This window comes from Oryctolagus cuniculus, chromosome 2 (assembly GCF_051225735.1).
Source record: "Oryctolagus cuniculus isolate XC-2025 breed Fujian yellow rabbit chromosome 2, ASM5122573v1, whole genome shotgun sequence".
In the NCBI taxonomy this organism is placed as follows: Eukaryota; Metazoa; Chordata; class Mammalia; order Lagomorpha; family Leporidae; genus Oryctolagus; species Oryctolagus cuniculus.
The window spans coordinates 139,438,675-139,463,007 of NC_142868.1; the positions used below are offsets into that span (position 1 = coordinate 139,438,675).

Here is a 24,333-nt window from a genome sequence, read left to right on the forward strand (position 1 = left end):
ATCTATCTGAAGGAACACCTGTGCAGCCCCTGAGAGAGCCGGCCGGCGGTGTGCCGCTCCCCCGCGGAAGTGGGGAAAGTGGCAGGGGGAACCACCCTTCCACGGAGGTGGAAGGACGGTAGCCAACCCGGGAAGAACCAGCAGCAAACCCGGGGAGGGCCGAGCAGACAAAAGAACAGCGCAGGGTCCTGTGTCGTTCCTCCATGAAGAGGGGGAGCGACAGGGAGGTACTTTTCTCTGAATGGAGGACAGAACTTCCACTTTGATTATGGCCCTGTCTAAATAATGTAGGAATTTGGGGCCGGCGCTGTGGCACAGTAGGTTGATTGTCCACCTGTGGCACCAGCATCCCATATGGGTACCAGTTCTAGTCTCGGCTGCTCCTCTTCTAATCCTGCTCTCTGCTATGGCCTGGGAGAGCAGTGGAGGAGGGCCCAAGTGCTTGGGCCCCTGAACCTGCATGGGAAGAAGCACCTGGCTCCTGACTTCAGATCGGCGCAGCTCTGGCCATTGTGGCCATCTGGGGAGTGGGCGAACAGAGGGAGGACCTTTCTCTCTGTCTCTCCCTCTCACTGTCTGTGGCTCTATCTCTCAAATAAATAAATAAAATCTTTAAAAAAATAATGTAGGAGTTTGTGGACTCAAGAGGCTTCCATAGCCTTGGCAGCTCATGAAAAAGAACCTCAGGTGATCACTGATGTCATATATAAAAGTGTCAATTGTTAAATCAACAACAGGACTCACTGTACACTTGCTCCCCATGTAGGACCTCTGTCCTTAATGAGTTGTACTATGAGAATTAATGGTAAAACTAGTCTTCAAACAGTACTTTATACTTTGTGTGTTTGTGTGGGTACAAACCATTGAAGTCTTTACTTAGAAGAGAGTTGATCTTCTGTATATAAAGATAATTAAAAATGAATCTTAATGAAGAATGGGATGGGAGAAGGAGTAGGAGGTGGGACGGCTTGGGGGTGGGAGGGCAAATATGGAGGGAAGAACTGCTATAATCCAACATTTGTACCTATGAAATTTTTATTTATTAAATAAAAGCTTTATATAAAAAAGGAAAGTATAAACCTACATACCTTTGAAAAAAGGAGAGGTTTGCTTGATGAAGTAGATGAGCTAACCAAAAAGTTCATCAAATAACCCTAATTATTGGCTAGAAGGAATACCAGTGAGCAGCCTGAAGCTGCTGAGGCTCATATTGTGGGCTGTGACAAACATATTTGAAAACCTGCTTGTGAAAGAGTTGCCTCCCCACTCTCTCCCAGCTGGCACAGCCCAGTGATAGCCCCACTGTTGCTGAAGTAGATCAAAGGCTTACTTTGTAGAGAAAGACTTCCCAATCATTTATGATCTTAGGGCCCCTTTATATTCTTAAAAATTATTGAAGGGGCAGACACATAGCTTCCTGGTTAAGGTGCCTGTGCACCACACCAGAGAACCTGTGTTTGATTCCCAGTTCCAGCTCCCAACTCCAGCTTTCTACCAGTGCAGACCCTGGGAGGCAGTGGTAATTGGGTTCCTGCCACTCATTTGTGAGACCTGGATTGAGTTGCCAGCTTCAGCCCAGACCAGACCCTGGCCACATGGTATTTGGGAAGTGAACCAGCATGTGGGAACTCAGTCTCTGTCTACCTGTCTCTCTTCTGTGTTTCTCTAATAAATAAATAAGTAAATAAATAAATAATTTTAAAAGATTCGTTTGTTTATTTATTTGAAAGGCAGAGTTATAGACAGAGACTGGTGTTCTATCTGCTGGTTCACTCCTCAGATACACGCACCAGTCAGAATTGGGCCAGGCAGAAGCCAGGAGCCAGGAGCTTCATCCAGGTCTCTCACACAGTGGCAGGGGCCCAAACACATGGGCCATCCTCTGCTGCTTTTCCCAGGCCATTAGCAGGTAGCTGGATCAGAAGTGGAGCAGCCAGGACACGAACCAACGCTCATATATGGGATGCTGGTGTCGCAGACACAGCTGCCTCCAATACATTTTTTAAAGAGGAAAAATGTTGGTTTACCAAGTTATATGGATCTCCCTTTTGTTGACAGTTATTCTAAAATGTTGAAAAAATTGTATTTTTCTAAACTATCATCACCAATCTTATTAAAACAGTCAAAGCATTGAGAAATGACAAGATAACGATAACAGATACAAGTTCTCTAAAATCCTAATTTTCATTTGAAAGTTTGATTTACCTAACTTGCAACTAATACCATTTTCCCTGAAGTGACAGGCTCATTTTATTCATTTTTGAGAAAAATGTCTGCCAAACACCTGAGTCTAAGCAACCAGCTTGTCAGTCGTTCTTCCAACTGAAAAGTGTGTTTTCACAAAAGAAAAGTGGCTAACTGAGCTCAGAGCTCCAAGACTCACACAGGTACTCTTCTTTGAGATAATAATCATGCAGAATATTAAATAGGTAATCAAAGTTAAGTATTTCATAAAAGTAATGATTTCTACTACTCCATCAAGGATGTCCCTAAGTATGCTGACTTGTTTTTACACCACTATCAAGGTGGAAAATGTACGATGTACGCTTGGTGCCACTGGCTTGATCCCTGGGAAGGTATTAGTCATTGTATCCAGTGCTGGTTTTGTACTACTGCTGCAAATATTGACATAGTAAGAACAGACAATATCTTAGTGTTATTACAAAAACAGTTTTCACCTTATAGACCACTGAAAGAGTCTTCGACCCACTTCCTGGATCTGAGGAAGGCACTTTGAGAACTGCTCATTTGAGAGATATTGAACAAGGAAGGATTCTGAGACAACCGTCACCGCGGCGGGTGGGGATGAGGCAGGCAGTGGACACCAGGGTCCATTTAGGCACATGGCGCTGAGAGATGGCAGCGCACACCCTCTGCTTGGCTCCCACATGCATGATGAGGAGACTGTCACCAAACGGTCAGGTCTCTGCCCAAGCAGTTGCTGGGAGCAAGATAAGATAACCAGTCCCACCCAGCACAAACAGACTCTGGATTTCTGAAGACTGGGGGCATCAAAAGATAACCAGACACAGGAAGAAAAGTGTTAAGATGAAACCAGAAATGAAGGCCAACAAGCAAAAAAAAAAAAAGTGTGAAAAGAACAATGCTAGGAGCCAAAGGAATAAGTATATCTATAATAATAATTTCAGAGAGGGAAGAGAATTATTCCACAGGAGCTGGAAACATAATATTATATACTAGGGTGCTTCAAAAAATTTGTAGAGCAATGGAAGTAAACAATGTGTTTATTTTGGTGCAAAAATATTGTGAAATCCAAGCATGTTTGTTCATAATACATATTTTCCATGAACTTTTTGAAGTGTCCTCGTAAGTATCAATTTCAAAATTTTTTGCATCAAAATAAACTTATATTTTAACTTCATTTTCTATAAACTTTAAATTTTTTATTGTTTATTTGAAAGATAGAGACAAACAGAGATCTATCCTCTGGTTCATTCCCCCAGATGCCTGCAACAACTAGGGCTGGGCCAGGCCAAAGCCTCAATTTGGGTCTCCCATGGGAGTGGCAGGGACCTAGGGCCTTGAGCCATCACCCACTGCCTCTCGGGGTGCCCATTAACAGGAAGAGAAGTCTGAAGTGGAGCTGGACTCAAACCCAGCTATTCCAATACAGGAAATGGGCATCCCAGATGGCGTTTTAACTGCTGTGCCTGACACCTGGGTCTCTATGATCTTTTTAAAGCATCCATATACGTTTTTCTGTCACTTGCTATTGTTACTCAGTATTGTACTCCCAAAGCTCACCCTTGTTAATGCGTATAGCTGGATATGTGTTTGTTAATGTGCACCTCTGTATAGCGTTCTATGTGTACACTACTGAATTTGTTTTTAGTTCTGCTAGTAGACCTGTGTGTGCATTTTTGCAATGATTCGATGAACATGGGGTGCTTGTCTTCTCGGAGGGGTGTGCACCCCTTTACCTTAAGGACTGAAACTGATGGATCACATTTTACAAGACAACACCAAAGGGCTCTACAGAGTGTACAAGTTTATTCTCTCATCAGCAGAATTCTAGCTGGTTATTTGAAAGACAGGGGAGGGGAGGAGAGGGGGAGCACAAAGAGAGATCTTCCATCCTCTGGCTCACTCCCCAAAGGCTTGCAACAGCTGGAGCTAAGCCAGGACAAAACCAGGAGCCCAGAATTCAATCCAGAGACCCAAGTACTTGCGCCGTCGCTTACGGCTCCCCAGGACACACGTCTGCAGGAAGCTGACTTGGAAGTGAAGGAGGGATCCAAGCTCAGGCTCTGTAATATGGAATGTGGGCACCCAGGTGGCATCTTAACCACTGCACCAAATGCCCACCCCAAATAAATGCTCTGTAAAACAATGAGGATGTGCCATTTCTTCCTCATCAGACTTGAAAATGTTTCATGATGTTCCAGGCTCTTGGCTTTGGCCTGGCCCAGCGCTAGCAGTTGGGGAAATTTGGGGAGTGAACCAACAGATGGAAGATCTCTCTCTCACTCCCTCTCTCTTTGCTCTTTCTGTCTCTCCTTATTTCTTTGTCACTTTGCATTTTAAATAAATCAAACTGAAAATTAATAAACAGATTTGTCTGCTTAACAGCAATATTTAACCTACTTTTTTTTTTGACAGGCAGAGTTAGACAGTAAGAGAGAGAGAGAGAGACAGAGAGAAAGGTCTTCCTTCCATTGGTTCATCCCCCAAATGCCCGCTACGGCCGGTGTGCTGCACCGATCCGAAGCCAGGAGCCAGGTGCTTCCTCCTGGTCTCCCGTGCAGGTGCAGAACCCAAGCACTTGGGCCATCCTCCACTGCCTTCCCCGGCCACAGCAGAGAGCTAGACTGGAAGAGGAGTGACCAGGACAGAATCCAGCGCCCCAACCAGGACTAGAACCCCGGGGTGCCAGCGCCACAGGCAGAGGATTAGCCTAGTGAGCCGTGGCGCTGGCCAAACCTACTTTTCATTTTAAAATGTCAACACAGGATGGTTTAATAGTTCTGTGAAAGCCAAGATTTATTTTATGTATTTGAAAGAGCAACAGAGAGAGAAGGAGGGACAGAGAGAAAAAGATCTTCAATCCACTGATTCACTCCCCAGATGGCCTCAACAGCCAGAACCCAGAACTTCATCTGGGTCTCCTATGTGACTGGCAGGGGCCCAGGTACTTGAGCCATCTGCTGCTGCTTTCCCAGAGCTGCATCAGAAGCAGAGGGTAGCAGCCAGAACTCACCAGAGCTTGGATGTAGGATGGCAGCAGCTTAACCCACTGTGCCTTGATGCTAGCCCCATATTCGTGTTTTCAGAGCCGGAAGGTCTCCACTCAACTCCACACACACACAACCAGCAGACAATTCATAAATGAATGAGTATGGCTATGTCTCAATAAAACTTCACTGGCACTGAAATTGAGTTCCTCATAATTTCCATGTGTCCCAGAATACTCTCTTTTTTTAACTATTAAAGTTTAAAGGGTATTCTGAGTTTGCAGAGCCCAAGCGTCAGTCTCAATGCAGTCCTTGGGCTGTGGTTTGTCAACCCCTCCTCTAACGCATGGGCTCCTGCTTTATCCAGATTAGAAGAGGCTGAGGCGGATCCTTTGTTCTCTACTCTAGAAGGCAACAGAAAAATCCTCAGCTAAATTTTAGACAGTTTTCCATATTCTATAATATGCACAGCATACAATAAATATAAGTAATATTATTTTTATCATTTGAGGAAACAGCTGGCATTCTTGAAAAGTTAACTAAATTCTAACATAATCTGTGGGTTTTTTTAATTATCAAAATAACACAGACTTGTAAGCCTTTCCAGTAGTACAGTAATGAATGAAGTAAATATGAAAATGAAGAGGGTAAGTTAATGTCTTCTGTGAACAAGGGGGACTTTATAGTTCTGCGGGGTTATTCTTACTATACCAGGAGGGGTGGTTGGTAGAGTTTCACACCTTCTTCTGCTGTGGCACAGAATACTTCAGAAGGATGCACACAAACTATGAGCATAATAAACCCCAAAAGGTTCAGAATGTGGGAGGGGGCAGGAGCTGTAGGGCTGTCACCTGTCGCTTTAATCAGTCCTGTATTGTTTGCACTTATTACATGTATGCATCCACGGTAGGCGTTTTTTAAAAATCTAATAAATGTTTATTTTTTAAAGATTTATTTGAAAGTCAGAGTTACACAGAAGAGGAGAGGCAGAAAAAGAGAGAGAGAGAGAGAGAGAGAGGTCTTCCATCCGCTGGTTACTCCCCAATTGGCTGCCACGGCTGGAGCTGGGCCGATCCGAAGCCAGGAGCCAGGAGCTTCTTCCGGATCTTCCATGTGGGTGCAGGGGTCCAAGCACTCGGGCCATCTTCTACTGCTTTCCTAGGCCATAGCAGAGAGCTGGATCAGCAGTGAAGCAGATGGGACTCGAACCAGTGCCCGTAAGGGATGCCAGCTCTGCAGGCAGCGGCTTTACCCACTACGTCACAGTGCCAGCCCCATAAATGTTTATTTTAATGATTCACCAAGATTTGTGATAAGTAGGATAAGGATGCAAATTAGCTCCACCATTTCAGAGAGCAACCAGAATGTGTGCATCAAAAGTCTTAGAAAATTGGGGTCAGCGCTCTGGCATAGTAGGCTAAGCTTCTGCCTGCAGTGCTAGAATCCCTTATGGGCTCTAGTTTGTGTCCCAGCTGCTCCACTTCCAATCCAGCTCTCTGCTTATGGCCTGGGAAATCTGTGGAAGATGGCCCAAGTGCCAAGGAGACCCGAAAGAAGTTCCTGGTTCCTGGCTCCGGGATTTGGATCAGCTCAGCTCCAGCCAACCATGCAGCGATTTGGGAAGTGAACCAGTGGATGGAAGACCATTCTCTCTGTCCATCTCTCTGTCTGTAACTCTACCTCTTAAATAAATAAATAAAGCATTTAAAAAGTCTAAGAAAACTTCAAGCCTTTGACTGAACAGTTTTTCTCCTAAGTGAACAATTATAATAGTGAAATAAATAGCTATAAGATTGTTCACAACATAGTGAATAATAAAAAGATTTCAGAAAAAAATCTAAATGTGCAAGAATAAAAGGTTGGAAGAATGAATTATGAGGCAGGTACAGAATAAAATCAAAGGCATGCAGTAGAAATAAGTGCCAAAAAAGACATAAGCTAGTTGAAGACCCTCAGCGCTAATTTGTTTTTAAATATTTATTTATTTATTTATTTGAAAAGCAGAGTTACAGAGAGAGGGGAAAAGATAGAGAGAGGAGAAAGAGACAGAGGAAGAGAAATACTTCCATCCCCTAATTCATTCCCCAAATGCATCCAATGTCCTGGTCTGGGTCAGGCTGAAACCAGGAGTCTGAAACCCCATGCTGGTCTCCTACATGGTAGCAGGAGCCTAAGTCCTTGGGCCATCTTCTGCTGCTTTTCCAGGCATGCAGTCAGGGAGCTAGCTTGGAAGTGGAGCAGCAGAGACTTGAACAGTGCTCATATGGGATGCTGGCGTCGCAGGAGGCAGCTTAACTCCCTGCACCACGCACGGTGCTGGCCCCGTGTCCTAACTTCTACACAGTAAACTCCTAATTTATGGGGCTGAAAATGTATCTAGTCATGTGATGACCTAAGTACTGTAGAATACACTGTAAATTTTTATGAAGAGCATGTTTAATCGTGGTCCATAAAATCTTTATGAGCAGCAGATATACAGCACTGGTGATGTTACGGTGTAGTTTGGTCCAGTTAACAGACTACTCCACTACCACCGAAGTGCTGCCTGCTTTAATGTGGCCTCAGCACACTGAAGGCTGCAGAGGACCAAGTGCAGCACCGCAGGGACTCGACCTATCATCCATTCTGCTGGCGGCCGCAGCCCCTGGACTCCACAGAGGGCAGACAAAAGCGCAATCGCCAGGGCATCAGGCATCTGCTCCCTGGAGACAGCAGCCCTGCAGTTCAGTGCACTGCAGGGAACATAAAGGCTGCAGGAAAGAATCTAGGGAGGGCTAATAGAGAAAACCCATGATGATGGACAGGAGTGTGCTCATGAGTCCTTCTGAGTCACCTTCTGCAGAATCTCCATAAGACACAAGGCCTGGAAAGAGGCCAGAGGAGCTGTCACAGAAGGTCTGTGAAGAGATCCAAAACCGGGGCCGGCGCCGTGGCTCACTTGACTAATCCTCCACCTGTAGCATCAGCATCCCATATGGGCACCGGGTTCTAGTCCCGGTTGCCCCTCTTCCAGTCCAACTCTCTGCTGTGGCCCAGGAGGGCAGTGGAGGATGGCCCAAGTGCTTGGGCCCCTGTACCCACATGGGAGACCAGGAGGAAGCACCTGGCTCCTGGCTTCGGATCAGCGCAGCGCCGGCCATGGCTGCCATTTTGGGGTGAACCAACGGAAGGAAGACTTTTCTCTCTCTCTCTCTCTCTCTCTCTCTCACTGTCTAGCTCTATCTGTCCAAAGAGAGAGAGAGAGAGAGAGAGAGAGAGAGAGAAAGATCCAAAACCACCACTTGCCACTCTTGTGACACTGGCTTTTCCCCGGGCTTGTAGCACTTGGGGACCAGCAGGTGCTACATCTGCATCTTGGTCCCTACATGCTCAGTGTCTCCAGTCTCTCAGACCCATCCTTTCCTGAAATGGGCTTCTGAGGCCAGGGCTGCTTGAGTTCCAGTTGTCACCCATCCTTCTTACATTTCCTGCCCATGTCAAGATGAGCTGGGTGGCATTAAGTGCAACTGAGGTCACCGAAAAGATTTTAAATCAGCTATTTTAAAAGTTGCTGACATCATCAACTCAGACTTGTCATTCCTGGGTCAGCACACTTGTCCCTGCAGCAGTGGCCCTTTGTGCTGACTCCTGCCCAGCTGCAGGAGGCTCAGCCACGCATTTAAAACACCCATGTCACGCATAGGGTGCCTGGGATTGATTCCTGGCCTCAGCTCCTGACTCCAGCTTCCTGTTGGGAGGCAACAGTTATGACCCAAGTCATCAGGCTCCTTCCAGACATATGGGAAACATGGATTGAGTTCCCATCTCCCAGCTGAAGCCCCAGCTGGTCCTGACCAGCCATTGTGGGCATTTGGGGAGTGAACCAATGGATGGGAGCACTCTCTTGCTCTCTCTCTCTCTCTCTCAAATAGATAAGAAATAAAATAAAAATGTTTGTTTTGATGCAAAGTTTTCTCATTAGACACATTTGCCCTGAACCTCTTGAAGGTCCCTTAAATTATATATCCTGTGTTGGTCATCTGTCTGTTTTACCGGAGGAGTAATGAATTGGCATTCAAGCTTAGGGCTCCATAGCCAAAATCGTGTGAAAAGCCAGGAACTAGGAACCAGTGGAGAACTAGGAGAGGACGTTTTCTGTTTCAGAATGAGTCACACATACCTTGACCTAGCTCATGCAAACTGACACTCCCAGCAAGCAGTTGCTGGGTCACCCAGGAGACCAAAGATGTTTGCCTACTATTTTTCCTGACATGTTTCTATACGTAGAGCGGACTTAATGCCACACTCAGTTCCATTGTGTCTCGCTGATTGGATTTCTATTCTAAAACCTGGAACTCCAACAGGTAATGGGATGACACATCATAAAGCAGGATGAATCCCCAGCATCTGCAACAACCTGGTGCAGATTACAAACATTCAAATGATAAATGAATAAAAAAAAACATATTGTTAAGTGAAAAAGAACCAGGTACAGAATGAGAATATGTGTTACCATCTCTTTCTGCCCCACCCCTGTCATTCCCACCCCATGCAATTCCCTCCTCTGCCCTATAAATCCCAGCTAGATACAAACAATTCTTACAAATCAATAAGAGGTTGGCGCCACGGCTCACTAGGCTAATCCTTCACCTGTGGCACCCGCACCCCGGGTTCTAGTCCCGGTCGGGGCACCGGATTCTGTCCCGGTTGCTCCTCTTCCAGGCCAGCTCTCTGCTGTGGCCCGGGAGTGCAGTGGAGGATGGCCCAAGTGCTTGGGCCCTGTACCCCATGGGAGACCAGGAGAAGCACCTGGCTCCTGGCTTCAGATCAGCGCAGTGCGCCGGCCGCAGCGGCCATTAGAGGGTGAACCAACGGCAAAGGAAGACCTTTCTCTCTGTCTCTCTCTCTCTCACTGTCCACTCTGCCTGTCCAAAAAAAAAAAAAAATCAATAAGAAATTGGGCATTTTTTTTATTTTTGCAAAAGACACAAACAGGTACTTCACAAAATAAGATATTGTAAAAGTCCATTAAACTATTAAGAAAATACTCAATCTCATTAGCCACTGTGGAAATGCAATTTAAAACCTCAACATAAAGGCAAGGTTTAGCCTGCTGGTTGAGATACCAGTTAAGACACTCATGCCCCATAAGGGAGTACCTGGCTTCAACACCCAGATCTGGTTCTGGCTCCTGACTCCAGCTTCCTGTTAAGGAAGGCTCTAGGGGGCATCAGTGAAAGCTCAAGTTACTGGGTTCCTGCTACCTACTTGGGAGACTTGGATTGAGCTCCATGCTCCTGACTTTGGCCCAGCCCAGTCCTGGCCATTGAGGACATTTTGGGAATGAATCAATGGATCAGATCTCAATCAATCTCTCTCTCTCAAATTGTCTGAATCAAAACTAAAATAAATTTATTTATCTGAAATAAAACCACAATGACATATAATTACTCACCCACCATAATGGCTAAAATTTAGAAGATTAGCCATTACAAATGCTGGCAAGAATGTGGAGAAAATGGAACTCAGATACTGAGGAAGGGAATGTAAATTAGCAAAACTATTTTGGAAGCTTTTTGGCAATTTTTTTTTTTTGACAGGCAGAGTGGACAGTGAGAGAGAGAGACAGAGAGAAAGGTCTTCCTTTGCCGTTGGTTCACCCTCCATTGGCCGCCGCGGCCAGCGCGCTGCGGCCGGCGCACCGCGCTGATCCGATGGCAGGAGCCAGGAGCCAGGTGCTTTTCCTGGTCTCCCATGGAGTGCAGGGCCCAAGCACTTGGGCCATCCTCCACTGCACTCCCAGGCCACAGCAAAGAGCTGGCCTGGAAGAGGGGCAACCAGGACAGAATCCGGCACCCCGAGCGGGACTAGAACCCGGTGTGCCGGCGCCGCAAGGCGGAGGATTAGCCTACTGAGGCACGGCGCGGGCCGGCAATATTTACTAAAGTCTGCCATTTGCAAGTTCACCCTTGTGTTCACTGAATGAGAGGTATAAAGGGCTCATAACTGTAATCTTTACATTAACCAAAAAGTAGAAGCAGCCCAATTTTCATCAACAGTAAAAAGAATCAATATTGATACATTTGCTGGTGCCACGGCTTACTTGGCTAATCCTCCTCCTGTGGCGCCGGCACCCCGGGTTCTAGTCCTGGTCGGGGCGCCGGATTCTGTCCCGGTTGCCCCTCTTCCAGGCCAGCTCTCTGCTGTGGCCCGGGAGTGCAGTGGAGGATGGCCCAAGTCCTTGGACCCTGCACCCGCATGGGAGACCAGGAGGAAGCACCTGGCTCCTGGCTTCGGATAGGCACAGCCTGCCGGCCATCGCGGCCATTGGAGGGTAAACCAATGGCAAAGGAAGACCTTTATCTCTGTCTCTCTCTCTCACTAACACTGCCTGTCAAAAAAATTTTAAAAAATTGATACATTTATTTAGCAGACAGTATATAACATAAGCATGAATAGATGATGGCTAAACACAGCCAGAGGGATGACTCTCAAAAAAAATGCTAAAAAAAAAGAAATCAGACAAAGGAATTCACACATTTATACAAAATTCAAAAGCAGTGTAAACTTATGCATACACTAGACATTAGCATGGTGGTTATATTTGGGAAGGAAGAAGTGGGTAATGACTAGATGTGATTTCAGGGATCCTATTTTACTATTGATGTTAATGATATTTACATAGATTATCCATCAGTGTGCACACTTAGACTCTTTGCACTGTTCAGATGGACTTCATATTTTAATACAAGAGCTAAAAATAGGGGCCAGCACTGTTGCATAGCATGTAAAGACACCATCCACAGTGACAGCATCCCATGTGGGTGCTGGATCAAGTCCCAGCTGCTCCACTTCCAATCCAGCTCCCTGCTAATGCACTTGGGAAAGCAGCAGAAGATGGTCCAAGTCCTTGGGTCCCTGCACCCACATGGAAGACCCAAAGTCCCAAACACTTGGGCCATCTTCTGCTGCTTTCCCAGGCACAGTAACAGGGAGCTGGATTGGAGGTGGAATAGCCCATATGGGATGTCAGCATCACAGGTGGCTGCTTTACCTACTACACCACAAAGCCGCCCTCTGTTGGAGTATATTTTATTTTCACCCCTGCCTTCTGATGGTGTTTCTGGAAATGGATCACTAGTATGTGATGAACCTCACAGGAAGCTTAAACATGTGCGGAGTGATCAGCCCAGATTTCTTGTGCAACTGAACGATCTAGAGAAACGGCAGAATCATCTGCTCCATGAGCTTGGTACCGACAGCCTTGGTTGGCATCATGGATCATGAAGAAACAAGATGAAAACATACAGGAGGAAAATCCTGGGATTCTTTTTCTAGGGAAATAATACATACATGCAAATAAAATGCCTCAGTGGACAAAATGAAATAATATGCATTTGGATGTATTTTGAACAAAGCAATGTATTAAAGTAAAGAGCTGGACTCTAGCCATGTAAGGTTGATATCTGGAAAATGAAATGTATATTGACCTTACTGCTTGGTCTCTTGCAGCAATATCTTCACTATGTTAAGATTTAATGTTATAGTCTCTTCGTTTTTATAGCATACTAATATTAAAAATCCATTTGAAGAACATTCTGTCTTGTGAAACCACATTCAAGATAATATCAATTCACTCAATGTACCTTCTACGAGAACCCACACACACAATATTTCTCTTAAATTCAGTGCCAGGAAAACCTTGTCCCTGCAGAAAAAAATGTTTGCTTCTTTTTGCCAGACTAAATAACCCATATGTTTCCTGTCTCCACTTTTTTTGTTAACTCCCAGAAAAGCCAGAGCTAAGCTTATGGCTCAGTTGCAGTAACCAACAAATCCCAGGTGCTTGATTTCATCTCTGTCTCTGGTTTTGCCTTAATAAAAATAGCTTTATGATCCTTTCATTCCATATTATAAAAGTGGTATATATTCACTGTTCATTATAGAAAATGTAGACAAGAAAAATGAGGGGGGGCGACTGTTACCTTTTCAATCTTGTGTGCGTTCTCTGATTATACTGCATCCCAACCTCAAATCTGTATTTGTTATTTGATTGCTAGAGAGGAAAATTGACTCTGACTTACTTAAACCATAAAAAGAATTTATAAGGAGACTGGAGAGCTGGAATCATTCACGTAGAATTTCCAGGCCTCAGACTGCACAGGAACCTTGGCAGCCCCCACCCCCCAGCTCCCAGCAATGGAAATCACAGAAAATCTCCTTAGGACCCTGCCACTGACTGACTCATCTCCAAACTACTCTTTCCTGAGTGATGGCCAGATGGACACTGTGTTCAGCAACTCCACTTAAGCTGCATGGAATAGGGCCAGGCCAGACAGTTAGGAGGATGGCTGGGTTGCCATAAAAATAGGGTGAATAAAAGGGGGTGTTGTAAGCCACTGAGCTGGAAACCAGTTGGGCTTGGCATGGGCCTATATGTTTCTACCTCCTCCTCTGTGGTTATGGCCAAGTGTTCATGAATTTATGTTGCTCCACACCTACAGCCATTGCTGCGAGAAAGAAACTCAGACTGGGAAGCACGGAGGCTCATGCTCCCCATGGCTTTCCTGAGTGGTCCTCAGTTGCTGGAGGCTGTGGCTGTCGCTTGCCTCCACTGTTCTCCCTGCCCCTTGTCCCACCAACAATGGCTGGGTCATCACAGAAAACAGAGTCCACCTTGGGCAAGAGGCCATAACCCCACTGAGTGTATCACACAAAAGGAGAGCATGGTAAAGGCTGATTCTGTTTATGTTCAAATGCATAGTAGGTTTGATTCTGTCGTGAACATTAACAGGCAAACCCTGTTATGAATCTAATGCAACAGTTCCCAGTACCTCTGGGAACACTGGTTCAAGGAGCATTGCTGTCCTCAGTGATTCATTAGTATTAGTTTTGAGGAAAGGGTTTTGGCAGCTAAGAAACATTTGGAAAACAGGACATATCATATTATATTTTTGGAAATGCAAAAGTCACTGTATCAAACCATAGGCTCAGCCATTGCAGATATGTATGTATGTGGACATACATATGTTAATATTTTCAAATTCTGAATTCCTCATAGTTATTTGGTACAGATCCCTTTTCATGGAATACTTAATAATTCTTAGGGAATTGGTATTCTGTGTAAAGAGTTTATGACAAATTGGTTTAATATGGTAGAGATACTTAATATTAGAAAATCCAACTTCATTAACAAGGTTATCCACCTACCTGATATATGTATTTTAACTAAAGATTTGACACAGAATTAATAAGAAACATTAAACGATAGGTGACTTCCATCTTTCTCTTTGGTTATTGTTCAGCACGTGCTCAGAAAGGTTGTGTGTATCAGCTATAAAATAATGCAAACCTAAGCTATATAACTGATGCTAGTATTATTTAATGCTCAGAACGCAATTTTTCTCCTACCATTTGAGTCATTTTCTCAACGTCTTCATTAATGGAGAGTCCAGATTAATCTTCTCTCATGCTATAATGGACAGAGAGCACTGTTTGTTGTGTGGGCATTTGGTGCAGCAAGTTGCCACTTGGGACACTTGCACCCAGTATTTGGTTCAAGTCCTGGTTACTCTGTTCCCGATTCCCACGTTCCACTTCCTGTTAATGTGTACCCTGGGAGGCAGCAAGTGATGGCACCTGTACTTGGGTCCTTGCCACCTGAGATATCAGGGTGTATTTTTTAAAGATTTATTTATTTATTTGAAAGTCAGAGTTACAAAGAGAGGGGGAGAGACAGAGAGAGATCCTCCATCTGCTGGCTCACTTCCCAGATGGCTGCAACAGCTGGGGCTGAGTCAGGCTGAAACCAGGAGCCAAAAGCTTCCTCTGGGTCTCCCACATGGGTAGCAGAGGCCCAAACACTTGGGCCATCTTCTGCTGCTTTTCCCAAGCCATCAGCAGACAGCTAAAATGGAAGTGGAGCAGCCAGGACATGAATCAATGCCCATATAGGATGACAGCATTGCAGGAAGTGGCATTACCCACTATGCCACAATGCTGGCCTCCAGAACAGGATTGAGTAACCAGGTTCCTGACTTCAGCCTGGCCCAGCCCTGGATGTTCTAGGCATTTGAAGAGTGAACCAGGGACCGGCACTGTGGCATAGCGGGTAAAGCCACCACCTGCAGTGCCAGAATCCCATATGGGCTCCAATTCGAGTCCCAGCTGCTCCACTTCTGATCCAGCTCTCTGCTATGGCCTGGGAATGCAGTGGAACATGACCCAAGAACTTGGGCCCCTGCACGAGCATGGGAGACCCAGAGGAAGCTCCTGGCTCCTGGCTCCAGATTGGCACGGTCCCTGGCTTCAGATTGGCGCAGCTCCAACTGTTGCGGTCATTTGGGGAGTGAACCAGCAAATGGAAGACCTCTTTGTCTTTCTCTGCCTCTGCCTCTCTGTAACTCTTTCAAATTAATAAGTAATTCTCTTTAAAAAAAAATGAACCAGTAGATGGAAGATTTCTCTCTCTCTGCCCCTCTGCCTTTCAAATAAAATGAAAAATAAAGATATTTTAAAAGAAAAGAGTACAAAGTTCTAAATTCTGCTTTTCTATTTATTTTTGATAGGCAGAGTGGACAGTGAGAGAGAGACACAGAGGTCTTCCTTTTCCGTTGGTTCACCCCCCAGTGGCCGCTGTGGCTGGCGCGTTTCAGCCCGCGCACCGGGCTGATCTGAAGCCAGGAGCCAGGTGCTTCTCCTGATCTCCCATGCGGGTGTAGGGCCCAAGGACCTGGGCCATCCTCCACTGCACTCCCGGGCCATAGCAGAGAGCTGGACTGGAAGAGGGGCAACTGGGACAGAATCCGGCCCCAACCGGGACTAGAACCGAGGGTGCCAGCGCCGCAGGCAGAGGATTAGCTTATTGAGCCACGGCGCCGGCCTAAATTCTGCTTTAAAAACAGATAGTACTGCTTGATTTGTAATATAGTTAAATTCACTAGATAATTCATAAAGTTGGAAACAATTTTTTCGCATCAGATTTTCAAAGCTAAACATGAATGATAATCCTCAGTGTTGTGACAATGCTGATAATAGTAAAACATGCTAAAACTTTGGTGGTAGAGCAGTTTGACATAAAAGAAGGAAAGCTTTCTAAGTCTCAAAAGACAAGAAACCTCTGTTGGTATTTGTGATACAACATATTCACTTTCCTCTTTAAAAAAAAAAGTATTTATTTATTTGAGAGGTAAAGTTACAGACAGAGGGAGGGAGAGACAGAAAGAAAGGTCTCCCATCCACTGGTTCAATCCCCAAATGGACACATGACTGGAACTGGGCCAGTCCGAAGCCAGAAGCCAGGAACTTCTTCCAGATCTCCCAAGCCAGTGCAGGGGCCCAAGCATTTGGGCCATCTTCTAACTGCTTTCCCAGGCCACAGCAGAGAGCTGGATCAGAAGTGGAGCAGCCAGGACTGGAACCGGCACCCATATGGGATGCCGGTGCCACCAGTGGAGGCTTAACCCACTAAGCCACAGCACTGGCCCCTCACTTTCCTCCTTTACATAGAGGGATGGAAGGGCATGCACTAAAGTAACTAATATCCCTGTTGTAGGTATAACTGTAGATATTTTTACTTTATTTTGCTTTCCATTATATTCTGATTTTTCTGTATAAATTTAGGAAAAGAGTTAGCATAGGAGGTTATACAAAATAGATGGCCATTTAGAGATGAAATATTTCTTGAATATAATAAACTAAGAGAATTTGTTCTCATCAAACATAGAAAGTATTTAATAGTATCTCCTGTCATCTATGAAGGTACACCACACTGTTGATTATACATGCTGAATGATGTAACAATATCAAATATCTCTAACATTGAACAAAATGTTGCCATTTTATTACACAACTATTAATCTCTAACATTCTATCATCAATTTAACTTTTCTCATATTCTTTTATCATTTATAAGTGACAAGGAAATTATTTTAAATCATAGGTTGACAAACTGTTTAAGTAAAGAATCAATAGTAAGTATTTTAGACTTTGTAGGCCATGTAGTCTCTGCTACAACCACTTAACTTACCTGCTGTTTCAGTGGAAAAGCACTCAAAGGCAATACCTAAACAAATGTGTGTTTTCAATAAAACTTTCCCACAGACACTGAAATTTGAATCATGTAATTTTCATGTCATTTAATATAGTGATTCTTTTGACTTCTTTCCAAACTATTTAAAAATGTAAAGCCATTCTTGGCTCATAGGACATACAAAAATGGGTGTAGTCAGAACTGGCCCAACGTTTTGTTTTTTGTTTTTTTTTACAGGCAGAATGGACAGTGAGAGAGAGAGACAGAGAGAAAGGTCTTCCTTTGCCGTTGGTTCATCCTCCAATGGCCGCCGAGGCCCGCATGCTGTGGCGGGCACACACGCTGATCCGAAGGCAGGAGCCAGGTGCTTCTCCTGGTCTCCCATGGGGTGCAGGGCCCAAGCACTTGGGCCATCCTCCACTGCACTCCCGGGCCACAGCAGAAAGCTGGCCTGGAAGAGGGGCAACCGGGACAGAATCTGGTGCCCCGACAGGGACTAGAACCCGGTGTGTCGGCGCCGCAAGGCAGAGGATTAGCCTAGTGAGCCGCGGTGCTAGCCTGGACCAACGGTTATAGTTTGCTGACAAATGTTTCAAACATTTGTAGTGTGGTGATCATTTAAAAAAAATGCTATTTGTTCAACCTAAACCATGTCTTTGCTTTTGGGCTTCCTCACCAGGAAGATTTCAGATTTGACCTAGAATTTTCTAGGGACAACAATCCTAGTGCATGCTTTCGAGCTGGCTGCACCCAGCCTCCAGGGTGGCCCCTAGTAACTCCCACTTCCTAGCAGCCACCTGGTACAGTTTCCTTGCACCTTGAGGCAGCATAGACTACAAATGATGCTATGTCACTTCTAAAAGTTTAGCATAAAGACCACAATTCCTGTCTGGAGTGCATACTCTTCCTCTTTCCCTTGGATCTCTTCTGTGCTGTATGGTGAGGCCCATGTGGCAAGAAGCTCAAGCTTCCAGCCAAAAGCCAGAGAGGAACTGAGGTCTGTCAACACCTCGGAGAGCGAGCAAGGAAGCAAATCTGCCAGCTCCAGTCAAGGTAGCAGCTGACAGCTGCTCTGGATGACACCTTGGATGCAATCTCCTGAGAGGCCTGAGTCAACACCACCCAGTTAAACTCCTCTGTACTGAACACAGAGAAACCGTCGGATGATAAATGTTATAACTGCTAAGTGTTGGGGGGGGTCGTTATTTACACATGCATAGAGAAGCCACGTGGTACCTATGTTAAACCAAGACCTGTCGGGTTTCAAACCCTGGTCCCTGACATTTCTGTTTGGACTCATAACCCAGCCCTTGTCTAAGTGCCCAGTCCCTGGGCCCTGCTGCACCAGACACTCCCTGAAGCTGAGGATTAACTGCAGTCTCTGGAATGTCTGCGTGTGTCACATATGGAACTAGTAAAGGAAGAGGGGAAAATTCGCTGCACATTATTTTCCATAAAACATTGGTCAGATGTTCCAAATTGAGTAATTTAATAGCATCGTTCCCTCTCAAGAAAAAATAAAAATAAAAAACGTTCCCCTGCTTGCTAACCTCCTCACCGGCCCATCTACCTCACCTCCTCTCCTCACTCACACTCTTCATTAACTTTCCAACAGAATAGTGCACTTTACATGAAGCAACGATTTGATCTGAGGGAATCCTTTGTGCTTTGGTTTTCAGTCAGCCACCTGGTTTTCCTCTAGAGTGCATGATCTGTCCTACTGTCATTGCTTCTCATTTGTCCATTCCAGGTCCTCTGATTCAAGAATGACGTTCTGAAAGACATAAGGCAGGAAAGCAAGAAAGTCAAAGTCACCCTGCAAAGTCAATCACATGATCTGACAGAAGCTTAGAGCCAGGACAGTCATCATTAACGGGAAGACATTTCACTGTACTTTGCAATTTAAGAGCACTTGAACTTCTTAATATCCACAAATAACTTCTGTACACTGAGAAAACAACTGGGATTATATGTTCTGTTTCGGCTGAGGGGACTTCAGGTACCTGAGTACAGAAAACTGTGTGTGCACGGTGGGAGGAGAAGCGGGGTTTGGAAAGTGAGAAATATCCTGATGCTTTAACTTCCCTTATTCATTTCTTTATATATATATATATATAAGATTTATTTATTTATTTGAAAGATGGAGTTACAGAGAGAGAAGCACAAACAGACAAAGATCATCCATCCACTGGTTCACTCCCCAGACGGCCACAACAGCCAGGGATGGGCCAGACCGAAGCCAAGAGCCAGGAGCTTCTTCCGGGTCTCCCACGTGGGTGGCAAGGGTCCAGACACTAGGGCCATCTTCCACGGCTTTCCCTGGCCATTAGCAGGGAGTTGGATCAGAGGTGGAGCTGCTGGGACAGGAGCCGGCACCGATATGGGATGACGGTGTTTCGAGTGGAAGCTTAATCTGCTGCGCCACAATGCCAGCCCCTGTTCTGTTTGTTTCTTAATGAATCCCAGGAATGTATATGTAGAACAGACTTCAGGAGATCATTAAAAATCCCCTTTTTGTCTTTAAGCTCCATAGCGATGCCGTCTAGAAGGTCAGACAGCCATGGACATTATACACAAGCAGCTGAACTTGATGAAGGTGACAGAGGGTGTCCGTGCCATTACGTTTGCTGGGCACAGTGCTCAGACTTCAAGCAGTAGACTGGGATCATCTCACTTCACATCCCACCTCTGCCATTTATTTTAGTTTTCGTGCCTTCTTTGCCTTCCCAGAACTGCCACTGATTCCCTTTTTGGGAAACAGCCACACTTGCGGGGGTGAAATGATCCGTCTCAAAGCATGTGGATCTAAAGGTTCTAGCTCCAGTCATTCATGAGGTCCAGCTGAGCATTCCCCTTCCTCCAATGCTTTCCTTTGTCATGTAAGATACCCAGGCAGTCTTCTTCTTCTTTTTTTTTTTTTAAAGATTTATTTATAGGGGCGGCGCCAGCTCACTTGGCTAATCCTCCGCCTGTGGCGCTGGCACCCCAGGTTCTATTCCCGGTCGGTCGGGGCACCAGATTCTGTCCCGGTTGCCCCTCTTCCAGGCCAGCTCTCTGCTGTGGCCTGGGAAGGCAGTGGAGGATGGCCCAAGTGCTTGGGCCCTGCACCTACATTGGTGGTTCACCCGGCTCCTGGCTTCGGATTGGCGCAGTGCCGGCCGCAGCAGCCATTGGGGGATGAACCAAAAGAAAGGAAGACCTTTCTCTCTGTTTCTCTCTCTCTCTCTAACTCTGCCGGTCAAAAAAAAAAATTTATTTATTTTACTTGAAAGTCAGAGTTACACAGAGAGAGAGGAGAGGCAGAGAGTGAGAGAGGTCCTCTATCTGCTAGTTCACTCCCCAATTGGCCACATGGCCGGAGCTGCACTGTTCCGAAGCCCGAAGCCAGGAGCTAGGAGCTTCTTCCGGGTCTCCCACATGGGCCCAGGGGCCCAAGGACTTGGGCCATCATCTACTGCTTTCCCAGGCCACAGCAGAGAGCTGGATCAGAAGTGGAGCAGCCGGGTCTCGAACCAGCGCCCATATGGGATGCTGGCACCATACTGCAGGCGGTGGCTTTACCCACTACACCACAGCGCCAGTCCCTAGGCAGTCTTCTTGTATGCCTTCCCTGGGAGACAGCAAGTGATGGCTCAAATAGTTGGGCCTCTGCCACCCATGTGGGAGAGCTGGCTTGAGATCCTGGCTCCTGTCTTCAGCCGGGCCCAGCTGAGGCTGTTGTGGGCCTTTGAGGAATGAATGGAAGATATCTCTCTTTCCCAAATAAATAAATAAGAAACCCTCAGGGAGAATGAGTTTGAGATAAAGAATTCTCTTTTGGCCATGTTAAAATTTGGATACTTGTTAGACCCCTAAGTGGAGATATTTGATCCAGAATTGGTTATCTGAATCCATAGCTTAGAAAAATGTTTGGGCCTAGAAATGTAAAATTGGGAATATCCCTATGATGCCAGCATTTAATCCAGGTATTTGCACCTAATGTAAGAATGTTTAGGTTCTTTCTCCATGGAATCCCAGTCTCACAAAAAGTATCCAGTGCAGAAAAAGTGGAAGATCACCTTTATGGACTCTAGTGGTAACTGAATATTTATTTACATTTGTGGAGAAGTAAATGAGGCTGTCCTGGTCCATGACAGATAATACCCAAGGCAGGAAACCACAAAGGTTTTCTTTGAAATGTAAACTGCTATGCAAAACCAGGCCAGAACAAATGCAAACAAGAGCTACACCACTGAGCTAAGGAGTGGATCCTGCCTGCCTGGTAACTCTCTGAGCTGTCACCAGATTCCCCCAAGAGTCTCACACACAAACAAGAAGCCTGCTGCTCATCACCATGGCTACAAAATCCTTTGGGTCTAAGGAAGAATCTGGCTTTTTCAAAATTGGTCTAAGAGGGTGGCTTTGTCTAAGAGTCCAGCCAATGAAACCAAGAAAAGCCCTAAAAAAATATAAAGAACATTGGTTGAGATCTGATCCTAAGACATTATGAGGCAGCAGAAGGGAAGGAGTCTGCCACATCATAAATCACTGACATTGATTTAAAAATAAAAATAACAAATGACACCTGCCAGTGTTAAACTGTACCTGAACATAGATATGAATAAAAAAAGAAAAGTAGGCCATTGGAATTGCATTGTGTGTATGTGTAATCTAACCCCAGCACATGTAACTGTTAGAGTTGGATTGCTCTTGCCACCCCAAAAACGCTCCAAGAGACCTTCTCTCATGCAATTAACAAAGGGTAAGGTTTATTGATGATCCGACATGTCGGGGCCCCCGTCCCAGTACAGGCGAGCGGCCCCAAATAGTCTTGGGTTGGGGTTTTTATACACGTTTAAACAAAGAAAATCAATCATTGCAAAGATCAGACAGAGGTATAGGGTAAACAATTGATACAAGTTAAGTGATTTTACAACCAGTTGATTTATGAATACAGCGAGTACAGGAAATCGAGTAAGGGCCTGATTAGACCTCAGAGAACCATATGGCCTATACAGGGAGTATCAAAAAGCCTCCTATTGCCAAAAGGGAGGGCCACACAACAAACACAACAAGGTTGCAGGAACTGCCTTGATGATACCTAGGAATGCAGCCGAATGGCGATAAGGGACACATGGTGGGGTCAGGGTTCCAGGAGGCAAAGAGATATATGGTGACTTCTTCTATCTTACTTAGGTGAAACTAAGGTTACGCTCACATTGGGGTAATTTACTGACTAATTAACTTTATAGAGAATGGCTATGCAGAGCAAGTCTAATGAGGTCAGGAAAGTTCACCAGAGGAGGTTGGGAGGGGAGCGGCTTTTAACTTTTTAACCCTTCATAACTGCTTTCTCTTTTATACATACACATATGCGCACATGCACACACAGCTATGGCCTATGTCACAATGCTGATTAATTTTTAAGTCTATAATATAAATTCAGCATAGAAACCAGGACAGTGAACATAAACTGATGTTTTAGTCTACTCGGGCTGCCATAACAAAATACCTTAGGCAGGGTAATTTGCAAACAGCCTAAATGTATTTGTGTTCACAGTTCTGGAGGCTAAGTCAAGGGTTAAAGTGCCACCAGAGTTGGTGTATGGTGAGAGCTTGCTGTCTGTCCATAGAAGGTACATTCTTGTGGCATTTTCATGTAGTGAAAGGGGCCAAACAAGACCCCTCAAGCCTCTTCTAAGAGGCACTAATCCCCTGCATGGTGGCATCGCCCCATGACCTACACACTACCTTTTAATATTGTTGCATGGTTGGAAGAAGGGGCACAAACATTCAGAGCATGGTACATGATTTCTCTGAATGACAACCAAGTCCATAAATCACTTTGGCTCAATTTCCAAATATCCCAAAGAATGACAATAATGGCTGTGCTGTTGATAGACAATGTCTAAGATCATTAAGCTATGATAATAACTAACAAATCCACAAGAGTTAAAGCACTGGGTATCTTAAAAAGCAAGTAGATTTTTAGATAAACAAAATAGCTCCAATTTATTGGGTCTGTATGTGACTGACACTCTTATGTTTTAATAATCTCATTTGGTTCTACGAGCATCACATATATTACCATTATCATTTTTTTTTCTTTTCTTAAAAAAGATTTATTTATTTGTTTGAAAGGTAGAGTAACAAGAAGAGAGGGAGAGGATGGGAGAAAGCTATGGTCCATCTGCTGGTTAAAGTGATGGTCCATCTTTTGGTTCACTCCCCAAATGGTCTCAATGGCTGAGGCAGGGCCAGTCAGAAACCAGGAGCCCAAAACTCTTATTCCGGTCTCTCACATGGGGTCAGGAGCCCAGACACTTGGGCCATCCTCTGCTGCTTCCCAGGTCCATTAGCAGGGAGCTGGATCAGAAGCAGGGCAGTGAGGACTCAAATCAGCATGCTGATATGGGATGCTGGTGTTCTCACAAGTGGCAAGTGGCAGCTTAACCCACTGTGCCACGAGGCCGGCCCTTGACAGGCAGAGTGGACAGTGAGAGAGAGAGACAGAGAGAAAGGTCTTCCTTTGCCATTGGTTCACCCTCCAATGGCCGCCACGGCTGGCGCACTGCGGCTGGCACACCGCGCTGATCTGATGACAGGAGCCAGATACTTATCCTGGTCTCCCATGGGGTGCAGGGCCCAAGCACTTGGGCCATCCTCCACTGCACTCCCGGGCCACAGCAGAGAGCTGGCCTGGAAGATGGGCAACCGGGACAGAATCCGGTGCCCCGACCAGGACTAGAACCTGGTGTGCCGGCGCCACAAGGCGGAGGATTAGCCTAGTGAGCCACGGCGCTGGCCGCCACCAACATTTACAAATGAAAATACTGGAGCTCTGAGAAACTAAGTAGCTTGCTCAAGGTTACCCAGCTTGTAGTCAGAACATCTGGGCTACAAACACAGATCCATTAGACTCCATGCTTATATTGTTTGCACATAGGCATCAGTAATGAGAAATGTTCCAATTACTTTTTTTTTTTTTTTGACAGGCAGAGTTAGACAGTGAGAGAGAGAGAGAAAGAAAGGTCTTCCTTTTTCCGTTGGTTCACCCTCTAAATGGCCACTACGGCTAGGCGCACTGCCTAGCGCTTCCGAAGCCAGAAGCCAGGTGCTTCCTCCTAGTCTCCAATGCGGGTGCAGGGCCCA

The 24,333-nt window shown here is 45.5% G+C and overlaps 1 protein-coding gene across 8 annotated transcripts in view; it reads right to left on the reverse strand.

The window, feature by feature from the left end:
* The window catches only part of PLEK (pleckstrin), a 133,652-nt gene that overhangs the window by 34,601 nt on the left and 74,718 nt on the right, over positions 1-24,333 (reverse strand). For 4 of the 8 annotated variants that reach the window (XM_089326353.1, XM_089326350.1, XM_089326352.1 and 1 more), the window contains one exon: positions 18,890-18,976. The gene's annotated coding sequence lies outside the window, so the exon portion shown is untranslated. Of the gene's footprint in view, positions 1-18,777; positions 18,977-24,333 lie in introns of all 8 variants that reach the window. The other 4 variants (XM_070069027.2, XM_070069028.2, XM_017340715.4 and 1 more) reach the window with 2 other exon arrangements.